The 11,701-nt window shown below is 45.1% G+C and overlaps 1 pseudogene; it reads right to left on the bottom strand.

Annotated features, from left to right (window-relative positions):
- Positions 1–724: 724 nt before the first annotated feature.
- On the bottom strand, positions 725–1,362 carry LOC142422555 (interferon-induced transmembrane protein 2 pseudogene; annotated as a pseudogene).
- Positions 1,363–11,701: the final 10,339 nt, after the last annotated feature.

The raw sequence follows: 11,701 nt of genomic DNA, 5'->3' as shown, positions 1-11,701 counted from the left end.
CAACCCAAATAGCAGGGGGAACTCCAGCCTGCCCTCTGTGGGAGTGCTGCACATCAGACAAGGCAGCTGTGACAGCCTTCTATACCACTCTGCGCTGCTGAGGAAACCTCTGTCAGACCTCTAAGGCAATCTCATCAACTAGGGAAATCCTTCCCAGGACCACTGGTTCCCTACATTAAAAGGCCACACCCACCTGCCACCTTGGGACAGGGTTTAAACCCCTCTGGTCCCACATTCAGGTAATCAGGGATTAGCTCTCTCCTTATTCTTTATTTTTTCCTTCTCTCTTCTCTCTTTACCATCACAGCCAAACTTAGTGAGCACATTTGTGTTTTTCCCCTTCTTTCTCTTTCTTTTTTCTCTTCTCTCTCTCTTTGTTCTCCTCCTCTCTCTCTGCTTTTATGATTCTCTCCTCTCCCTCTCTTTCCTTCCACATACCATTGCTGGTTTCCAGACCCCCTACCCTCTGCCTAGGGCAATTTTGCCCACCAAGTGGGGAGGGATAGAACCTGCCCCCTGTGACAGTATTGCACATGCCATGAAACAGTGCTACTACACATGGCACGGCATGGGGTTCAGCTGTCTCTATTTTTTTCTCCTTTGCTTTTTATCTTCTTTTTTTCCTTTCTCTCTTTCTTTCTTTTTGATCTTCTTTCACTTTTTCTTCTTTTCTCCTCTTCTTCTATCTCTTCTCTCTTTCCTGACACAGTCACTGTAGATTCAGTTTTCCTTTTTTTTACTTTATGGACATGGTTTATTGTCAGGTACACGTGGGCAAACCACTGAGAATGGGCCAGATGTGGGGGTGGCTGGGGACCCCAAACCAAAGCCTGGTCACAGAGGAAGGGTCTCAGTAGCCCGGAGGATGGTATGGCATCCCCTCCATGCTGGCCATGGCGACGGTGAGAATGATTAGCCCCACAAAGACGAGGAGGCTGAAGACCAGGGTACAGATGTTCAGGCACTTGGCGGTGGACGCATAGCTCTGGGCCCCAATCATGTCGCCCACCATCTTCCGGTCCCTGGACTTCACTGAGTAGGCGAACACCACGAAGCCCAGGCAGAAGATGTTCAGGAACACCGTGTTGAAGAGGGACCAGACCACGTGGTCGGGCACGGAGACCTCGCTGCGGATGCTGATCACAGTGGGCGCTGGACCAGGGGTGGGGGGCATCCCCAGCACCTCCACCTCGTGCTCCTCCTTGAGCACCTGGTAGGTCGGGGGCGGCCCGGAGGCGCACTGGAGGAAGGGCTGGGCCGCGTGGTTCATGGCGCCGAGAAGGACCCGCCGTGCCCGGGGTCGGTTGAGTCGGGACTGCGGTCGCTCTAGCTCCCTTCCTAATCACCCGGAGTTTCCGTTTCCTAGAAGTTTCGGTTTCCTGGCTTTGGAGCGCTGGGGCTCCGAGGAGGAGGCGGGCGGGAGGGGGCTCAGTTTTCCTTTTTTGTTGTTTTCTTTCTTTGACTGTTTTTAATTTTGTTTAGTCTGTGTATGTGTGTGTATGAGAGTGGGTGTTGGTTTGACTGGCATTTTTGCTCCAGTCGTTTTCTTCTTTCTCTCTTTTTTTCTTCTCTCCCTCTCTTTCCTGTCACAAGCCACTATTGGCTTCCAGGCCACTCTGCTCCTAGTAGGACAACTGTGAAGGCCCGACTAGGGGAGCTCCTGCCTTAAAGTTGTTGGCTTTACATGCAGCTGGTTAAATCACACCAGTCCTCTTCCATGCACCAAGCCCTAAAAGTGACGGAGGAACTTCTTCCCACCACTGGTGGTGCTCCACACTGCTGTGGGAACATCCATCAAGCTCCATGGCAATCTCTCTGACTAGTATAATTCCCCCTGTGAGATACAGTGCTCTACAAGGAGGTTATACCCACACGCCCTCCTCAGCACTCCAGTTGCACACAGAAACATAACACACCACCTGAGGTGCTCCAAGCACCGTGAGACAACCAACTACAGCTTACTTAGAAATCACCCAGTGAAATGACATCTTCATGGGCCCACAACAACCCGACCAGTGTTCCATGAGAGGACTATCCAACTCACATTCCTAATAACAGAATACTGGTCAGTTAGGGTAAGAGTGACACCACAGGAAGATACAGCAATAGTCCAACCCCTCAGTATAGCTACTGGCAGATAGTGCATAGAAGCCCTCATACACGTCCCCCAAGAGAGAGCCCAGTGCTCTTCAACTCTGGAAGATGGCTCTAGGGTCCTCTAAAACAACATGCAAACAGCAACCCACCCTAATTGCTGCAACTAAAAAGCAGGAGAAACAGGCCACAATATCGGAAGAAGTCATGAAACTAATGATGTGGATAAAAGAAGCAGATTTTGACCTGCCACAGAAAGAAATTTTCAGAATGCTTCTTGGAGTTATAGAGATTATGAGGGAAGCAATACAGAAAATGATGAAATGATAGAGGAGATAAATGCAATACAGAAAAATGATGAAATTATAGAGGACATAAATGCAACACAACAAAGGGGAATACAAGACTTAAGGGAAGAAATAACAAAATCCAGTGGCAAATTGACAGACTTTGCCAACAGACTTGAGGAGGCAAAGAATCACATGAGTAACCTAGAGTATAACCAAGCAGACCTCAGCAAATGGGAAAAGCAGTCAAATAAGACAAAGAGAGACCTGAAGAAAACCTGAGAGACATGTCTGATTCTATGACTAAGAACAAAATTAGAATAATTAGACTACTGGAACAAGACACAACAAAGAAGTCAACAGTGAAAATAGCAAGGGAATTCTTAGAGAAAGACTCCCCCAAGCTTAATAAATGAAAATAAGGCAACCATTCAGGAAGCTGAAAGTATGCCAGCCAGACTGAATCCCAAGAAGAAGTCACCAAGACACATAATAGTCAAATTTTCTAACTATGATGAAAAGGAGAAGATTATAAAAGCAGCTAGGGAAAATGAAATAGTCACATGTAAAGGCATCCCAGTAAGAGTATATTCACACCTATCAGAGGACATGATGAAGAAGAGGAGGGAATGGAGTTACATATCCCCAAAATTGAAGGAAAGCAATGCAAACCCAAGAATACTATACCTGGCCAAATTATCTATTAAGATAGATGGAGAAGAGTCTTCCCAGAGAAGGAAAAACTAAAAGAATACATAAAAATAAACCAGTCCTTCAAAAGATCCTTGCCGGTCCAGTATGCACAGATCAACATTCACTGAGGGCAAATAAGAGAACATCACATAGAACAACTCTACCCAACGAGTTACAAAGAGAAAACAGCCCCCAAGATAGCATTGGCTCAATAGTGCAAAGAAGGCAAAAATAAACCACACACACACATGTAGATAAGATATGTAGATAGGAAAATACTCAACACAAAAGGTATAAGATGACATCACAGAGTTCACAGATTGATGTAATAACATTGAATATGTTATTAAATATTTAACATCGTACTGGAGGTCCTAGAGAGCAACATAAGACAAAGAAAATACATCAAAGTATTCATCAGGGGAAAGAAGAGGCAAACTTATCATTAGTTACAGACGATATGATTCTATACATCAAAAATCCCCTAAACTCCACAAGTGGAGTGTTGGAAGCAATCAAGGAATATGGCAGAGTGGCAGGATACAAGATCAACAAACAGAAAGCTATCAGTCTGCTATACACATCAAATAAGATCACATAAGAGACAATGAAAAATGTAGTACCCTACAATAGCCGAGCACAAATTGAAATATCTAGGGATATACCTGACTTAAAGATGAAAAATTTGTGTGAGCAAAATTATAAAACAGAAACCAAGAGTGACCTCAACAAATGGAAGAATATCCCATGCTCGTGGCTTGGAAGACTCAATATAGTAAAGATGTCAGTTCTGTCCAAGGCACTGTATAAGTTCAATGCTATCCCAATATGAATACCACCATCCTTCTTCACAGAATTGGAAAAACTGATTACCAACTTCAAATGGAGGGGGAAGAAGCCCAGAATTAGCAGAGAACTACTCCTCAAGAAGCAGGACAAAATGGGAGGGCTTGCTCTACCTGACTTTAGCATGTATTATACGGCCATGGAAAAGAGCTGAAGACCCAGAGATAAAAACATCAGCATACAGGTGTCACGCGCGACCCTCCCACGGCGGAAGATAAGAGGATGAACGCGACACACGACAAGACAAATTGACCAGGATCCTTCTGATAGCGTGATAAGCGGAGTTTATTGAGAGCTGCCTCTAGATCCGAGGTCAGCTATGGAAGACCCCGGGCAGGCTAAAAACCCTGGCTTATATATGCTTCGGGGTGACGGGGCTCTCTCAGATAGGCGCAAAGCTCTCCTGCGTCAAAGTCCAGACTGAGCGCATGCGTGGCATAACTTGTTATCATTAACCCTGAAGATAAGGGCGCGGTCCAGCGCCATCTTGTAATGGCGTCCACATCTCCTCCCTTTTTATATAATAAGATTTTGGAATCCCGCCTGTCTTAGGTGACCTAGCATGCCACATGGTCCTTACCCGTCATCGGAACTCCTGCCCTCTAGCGGCAGGCTCCTGTCTTAGGTTGGTACCATGTCCCACTGGTCTTTCCCGTCTTTGGCTGCGGACTCAGCTTGCGCATGGTCTAGCGCTTGAGGAGGGAAAGCCAAATCTCTGGCTGCTCGCCCTTTTCAAGAGCCATGAGGGCTTGTAATATCACACGCTTTTCGCTAGCCTGATTGCGCTTGAGCTTGCAAATTATCCAGAGAAGAATTATGCCACCGAAGCAGATTAAGCCCCAAAATAAAAATGTTCCCACCCACTCCTTGAAATAGGAAAAAGCAGAGGACAACCAAGAGGTGTAATCTCCAAGCGTGATAGGCTTAGTACGTGTGCCATTCAATTTCAAAATCTTCAACAACATCTGGTCCTGTATCGCTTCCAGCTCTTCACTCCATTGGCCTGTCAAAAAATCTGAAATGTTTTTAATAATGCTGCTTGATTCATTATATACAATAGGGGTGACACAAACCGCAGGTGTTGATAATACACAGCTCAGTTGTACCAAGCTGGTAAGTTGCTCAATTTCTTGTTGCAATAAATCCGTTTTTTGATTCAACAGAATTATTCCCGCCGCTGAATGAGCTTGGGCATTGCGGGCTTCCATTAGTGCATCCGCGGTTTTTTCCACAACTTCATTTATAACTTTAGCTGTCTGCACTTGATTGGCCATAGCGATACCTGCAGTTACGGTCGCTGTTGCTGATATCGCTATTGCTGTAACAATTGCAGCTGTTATGCCAAAATCTCTTTTATGTCTCAATAGAGTAGTAATGGGGAATTGATTCGGATCCGCTTCCACAGGTATAGGAACTAAGGTGGGAATGCGAATGACCATAGCATTATGCGTTCGGTTTCCAGACCAACACTCTCTAATTTTACATCTACATTTACTACTATTGCAACTAACAACATCATTTATAATACATGTATCATTAAAAACTAAAAATAAAAAAGGACTTTTTACGCAAACTAGATTATAATCATAAATATAATTATGGCTATAACTCAAGCCTTCACTAACGTTTGCCATATTTCCCACAATAACTACATTAGCTCTTTTGAGACGTATGACGCTTCCCAACAAGCCAGCAAAAGGGGACATAATAGTGGCAGCATTCAATCTGTTATTTAGAATCCACTGATGCCACGGCCATGTATTCTTGCTCACATTCTGGGTGCTGTTATATAATTTTGGGGAAAAATTGAGGTTTAGTTTAGATAAATACAATTTATCCTGTACCCCTGGGTCACAGTTTTCAACTCTGGTGGAAATCTTTCTCTAGGACGACAGGGAGGGAATACCCTCACTCTTTGCAGAGTACCATTGCATCGAGTTCTTTCCTCATGTTCTTCGCCCGTCTCTACTGGTGCCAGCAATTCTTCTTGCCAGACATATGTCTCGACACGCGTCACCGGCGGAGTTGCTGGTGTCGACCATTCGCCTAGTTGCGGGGCTGGGGGCGAGCCACTAAAAATCATCTCGCCTTCTTGATCGACCTCTACCTTGACAGTCGACCCTGGGGTAACTTCAGGATCAAGCCATGTTGTAACATTTATCTTTCTCAAATTTATGCACTGATTACTGGAAGAATTTTTTACGATATGGAAACATAAGCTATTAACTAAAGTAAAATTTGTGACATTATAAAATTTTGATACTTTACTCACAGGAGGACTACAAGGGACTCCCAATCTATTACATTTTTGAGCAAAAAATACTGGGAGAACTGGGGCTTGTCTATTTACTGGATGGGGTATAGGCCAGGTTCTCACCACTCCCCACAATTTTTCCTGCTGCTTCTAGCATTCTAGCCACAAAATCTGAAAATGGCTCCGTAGGGCCTTGTATTATTTTTGTAAGGTTCCCTCTTACTTCTCCCCTATTGGGCAGCGCTTTCCAGCGGCTAAATTAATTTGTTGGTATACATCTATAGGGTAACCTGTCTGATTGTTTACCCATTGACCATTTCCTGTTAGCATCTCATATGTCCAAGCCTGCTGAGGCATGCCCCTGGCTGCATTTTGTCTTGCTTGGGTCATGCTGTTTTCTATCCACATAGACTTCCACTCTAGGTACTGTCCTGTGGTTAGGACCGCCTTGGTGACTGAACACCAGTCAGTAGGAGTCATACAATGCGCACAGACACGATCTATTAAAGATTGTGTGTAATTAGCATTGACTCCGTAAGATCTTACTGCCTCGGCCAATTCCTTGACAATTTTATAATCTAAAGGTGCATGATATTGCTGTTGGTTGGCATTTTCAAAAACCGGGAACATCTGACTAAGCATCCGTTGGCTCTTCGGCGTCAAAAGAGAATAATTTTGTCCCCCTGAGCTATAGGGGGGAGGTATCTGAGGTGCCAGAGGTATAGACTTAATAGCAGCAAACTCATCGTACCTCCCTCTGTCATATGCAGTCGCCGCCTCCTCCAATTCCTCCTCATCACTTTCGGTAAGGCCTAAAGCCCCTAATTCCTTCCAGGGATAAATACTTCCTGGCACTTTGGATTTGTCTTTAAGCTTAATCTCAGTAGGGGCTTCCTGCCGTGCCCGCGCGGCAGCCCCCCTCTCTCTTGTGGTCCCTCCTGTTTTTGGCTGTTTTGTCTCCGTTTCCTCTCCGGTCTCTGATTCCGAGCTGGTCACGGAGGTTTCCTCTGACTCCGTATTTGTCTCCAATTTTGAGCTCCTGTGTTTTTTCCTTTTAGATCGATCTATTCCCGGATCGTCCTTTTCGGACGTCCCGTTTCCTCGGGTGTGTTCCTGTCCTGCTTCTGACATGCTGTCTTGAAAGTCAATCCACTCACGCTGCCCCTGACGTATCACTTCTGCACAAGCTTCTTCCACTAAGCAACTTCTAACTAGTTTCCAGACCGGTCTCGTGCCCGGTCTTATCTGTCCCTCTTCTTTTGCTCGATCAATGTCTCTTCCCAACTTGTCCCAACATGGGACAGTCAGAGAGCCCGTTGTTAGAAACCATGGTGCAATCTGGTCTATTTCCCTCACAAATTTGCTAAGCGTGCCTTCTGATATCTTCAGTTTACGAGCTAGCAAGATTTGCTGCAAAGTTTTAACCATCTGTTTTATTGGAACATTTCCCATGTCGCCCGTTTATCTACACGGGACTTAAGCACAGGATTTTCTTCTCGGTCTAAACCGAAAGCAGAAGCAGCACTCTCTCTCACACTCAGCCAAGGCCGCCGCAGCCGTAGCGGATAAACATTCACACAGCAGTGGCCTTGCAGAACTCACCCTCTCCGCAGCGCTGATCAGTTCTGAATCCTCCCTTTCGGGGGTCTCCACTCAACCGTCTCGTCGCCTTGTTAAGGACTCGAAATCCCGGGTTTTCGGCACCAGCTGTTACGCGCGACCCTCCCACGGCGGAAGATAAGAGGATGAACGCGACACACGACAAGACAAATTGACCAGGATCCTTCTGATAGCGTGATAAGCGGAGTTTATTGAGAGCTGCCTCTAGATCCGAGGTCAGCTATGGAAGACCCCGGGCAGGCTAAAAACCCTGGCTTATATATGCTTCGGGGTGACGGGGCTCTCTCAGATAGGCGCAAAGCTCTCCTGCGTCAAAGTCCAGACTGAGCGCATGCGTGGCATAACTTGTTATCACTAACCCTGAAGATAAGGGCGCGGTCCAGCGCCATCTTGTAATGGCGTCCACATACAGGCAACTGATCTTAGATAAAGGCCCCAAAATTGTGAAATTGGCACCAGATGCCCTCGTCAATAAATGGTGCTGAAAAAATGGATATCTACCTGCAGAAAAAAGGAAGCATGATCGTTATCTCACTCAATGCACAAGAATAAACTCAAGGTGGATCACAGACCTTGAGGTAACCCCACCCCCCCCAAACAATTAGGGCCATCATTGAGGGAATTGGGACAAACCTGAGAACCTATGAACAGGGAATACATAGGCTATCGGAAATAGGGAAGGATACAAATACGGAGGAGTCACAAATAGACAAATGGGATATACTGAAGAGAAGTCATCTGTACATTGAAAGAATTCATCAAGAGAGTAATAAGAGAGTGCACTGATTGGGAAGACATCTTTAGCAATAATACATCAGACAAAGGCCTTATTGCTAAAATCTACAATATTTTGCAAGCTTACAATAAGAGGAAAACTAACTGCCCATTGAGGAGGTGGGCAAAGGACCTGAACAGAGGTTTCACAAAGGCCGAAATCTGAATGGTCAATAAACATGAGAAAATGTTCCCAATCTTTAGCCATGAGAAATGCAAATTAAAACAACTGTGAGATACTACTTAATACCCTAAAAGACAGCCCAATTCAAAAAATCAGAAAGCAACAATATTTGGAGGGGCTGTGGTGACATAGGAACTCTCATCCACTGCTGGTGGACCTGTAGATATGTAGACTGCTGGTGGATTTGTAGATATGGAAATTGATTTGGCGATTTCTGAAACAGATGAAAATCGAGGTACCATTATGACTCAGCAATCCCCCTACTGGGTATATACCCAGAAAAGACAAGAAACTAACCACAACCAAACATCTGTGCCCCAGTGTTCATCGTGGCACAGTTCACAATTGTAAGGAGATGGAAACAACCCAAATTTCTATCACAAGATGAATGGATTAACTGTGGTACATACAATGGAGTACTAAGCATCGTTAAAAGCATGAAGCATATTGCCTCCTGCGAAGAACTGAGGGAAATTATGCTAAGTGAAGTAGGCCAAGTTCAAAAGGGCAAGCACAAAATGAGTCCGCTGAGGTAAGTTAAAAAAAAAATACAAAAGGGGAACAGGGGAAAAGCTACTGTATAAAAACATTCCAGGACTAAGGTCCAGGAGTATGGCAGGGGCCAGACCAAATCCCGGGGTACATATGGCAGCCAATTAAAAAGGGACTGAGGAAGGAAAGGGGGAAAAATGATACAAATGTGTAGGGGGGAATAGGGCACTAACCCACCCAAGGGGAGAATAGTGTTTGGGTCTCCACAGTGAAAGAGGAACCAGACTTAAATCCCGAGTTCCGGGATGTGAATGCAGCGTGAGGGCTCGGCCTAAATCCCAGCTACATGGACAACCACCCCTCTCCCTAAGAAGAATTCACTTCAGGGACAGCACTGAAGCTGCAGCTCAGGGAGAAGGACATGTCTGATCAGAGCACATGGGAGCAAATGAAGGGGAGGAAGAGAGAGTGGAGCACATCCTGGCTCACCAAGCAAAGAGAAGGATATCCCTGCTCTGAACAGCCAATCCACAGAATAGACCATATAGCTGATCCCACTGTGAGACATGGCCCTACGGGACACAACACTGGAGACTCGGGGTCAGGATTGGCCCAGTCTGACCCCACCACACTGGGGCAAAACACTAACTGTGTGTGGCAGATCAATGGGGAGAGCAGAGCAGGGAGGTCCCGAGGGAGTACGAAGGAGCATGGCACCCTATCAGACTCAACTGGAGGACACTCCTAGAGGTCAACAAACAGACCTTAAATGATTTACAGGTTTTTCCTTTCTACATTTTTCTTTTTATTTATTTATTTGTCATTGGTTCTCTTTGTTGTCTCTTTTTTCTTGTTATGCCTTGTTTGTTTATGCATAGTATTATCTCTGCAGGTCAACCTAGATAAAATAGGCTGGGTGAATGGTCTGGAGGAGAAAACAATAGGACCGATTGTTCTGGGGGGACATGGGATAAGGGGAGGTGGGGGAAAGGAGGTGGTGTTGACCAATCCAGGGACAAGGGAGCAATAAGTGATCCAAAATTAGTGGCAAGGAGGGTGTGAGATGCCTGGTAGGGATTCAGCAAGGAATTTCACCGAGAGAAATTACTGAAACCCAAATGAAGGCTGAGCATGATAGTGGGACAAGAGGAAAGTAAAAGGAAATATAGGAAAGAACTAGGAGGCAAAGGGCATTCATAGAGGTCTAAATACAGGCATGTACATATGTAAACATATTTATGCAGGATGATGGGGAAACAGATCTATGGGCATATATTTATAAGTTTAGTATTAAGGCAGCAGATGGACACTGGACCTCCACTCAAGTGTTTCCTCAATGTCAGAACACTTTGTTCTATTAAAGTGGCACTCGGTGATGCACACCTTCCTGACGCAATCACTGAAGACAAATGGATTCATAAGCAAATGTGGTGAAGAAAGCTGATGGTGCCTGGCTATCAAAAGATATAGTGTCTAGGTTCTTAAAGGCTTGCAGGTAAACAAGCAGCCATCTAGCTCAGAAGCAACCAAGACCACATAGAAGAAGCACACTAGCCTGTGTGACCATGAGGTGTAGACGGGATCAGGCATCAAAGAACAAAAAATCTTATCATTGTGAATGAGTGGGGGTGGAGAGTCGAGCCCAAAAGCCCATCTGTAGGCAACTGTACACCCCCTTACAGAAGGGTTGCAGGGAGATGAGCCAGTCAGCATGCAGGGTAGCAACGACGAAACATACAACTTTCCGCTAGTTCTTAAATGCTTCCCCCCCACACACATACTATTATGGTCCCAATTCTACCTTACAAATATGGCTAGACTAGAGGATGTGCACTGGTACAGATAGGAACTGGAAACACAGGGAATCAGGGCAGATGATTCCTTCAGGACCAGTGGTGAGTGTGGTGATACCAGAGGGTGGAGGGAAGGTGGGTTCGAAAGGGGAAACCACTTATAAGGACCTACATATAACCTCCTATCTGGGGGGCAGATAACAGAAAAGAGGGCAAAGGGAGACGTCGGACAGTGTAACACAAGACAAAATAATTATAATTTATAAATTATCAAGGCTTCATGAGGGGGGGAGGGGAGAAATGAGGAGTTGATACCAATGGCTTAAGTGGAGAGCAAATGCTTTGACAATGATGAGGGTAATGAATGTACAAATGTGCTTGATACAATTGATGTATGTATGGATTGTGATGAGTTGTATGAACCCCCAATAAAATGATTTTAAAAGTTATTATCACTTTTTGTTTGTTTTGTGTTTATAACATGGCTACTGGAAAATTTTTCATTACAAATGAGGTATGTTTTACACTCCTATTTGGGCACGGCTACTGTACAGCTCCATAACATCAAATCTGCATCTCACTCACACACCTCTCTCCCCAAAGACATCATCTATCCCAGAAAAGCCCGAGCAATGTCACTAGAACTCGGTGACCTTTCCCAAAC

Source organism: Tenrec ecaudatus, chromosome 12 (assembly GCF_050624435.1).
Source record: "Tenrec ecaudatus isolate mTenEca1 chromosome 12, mTenEca1.hap1, whole genome shotgun sequence".
Classification (NCBI taxonomy): Eukaryota; Metazoa; Chordata; class Mammalia; order Afrosoricida; family Tenrecidae; genus Tenrec; species Tenrec ecaudatus.
Note: the sequence above shows the minus strand (reverse complement) of the source record. Positions and strands in the feature narration are given on the sequence as shown.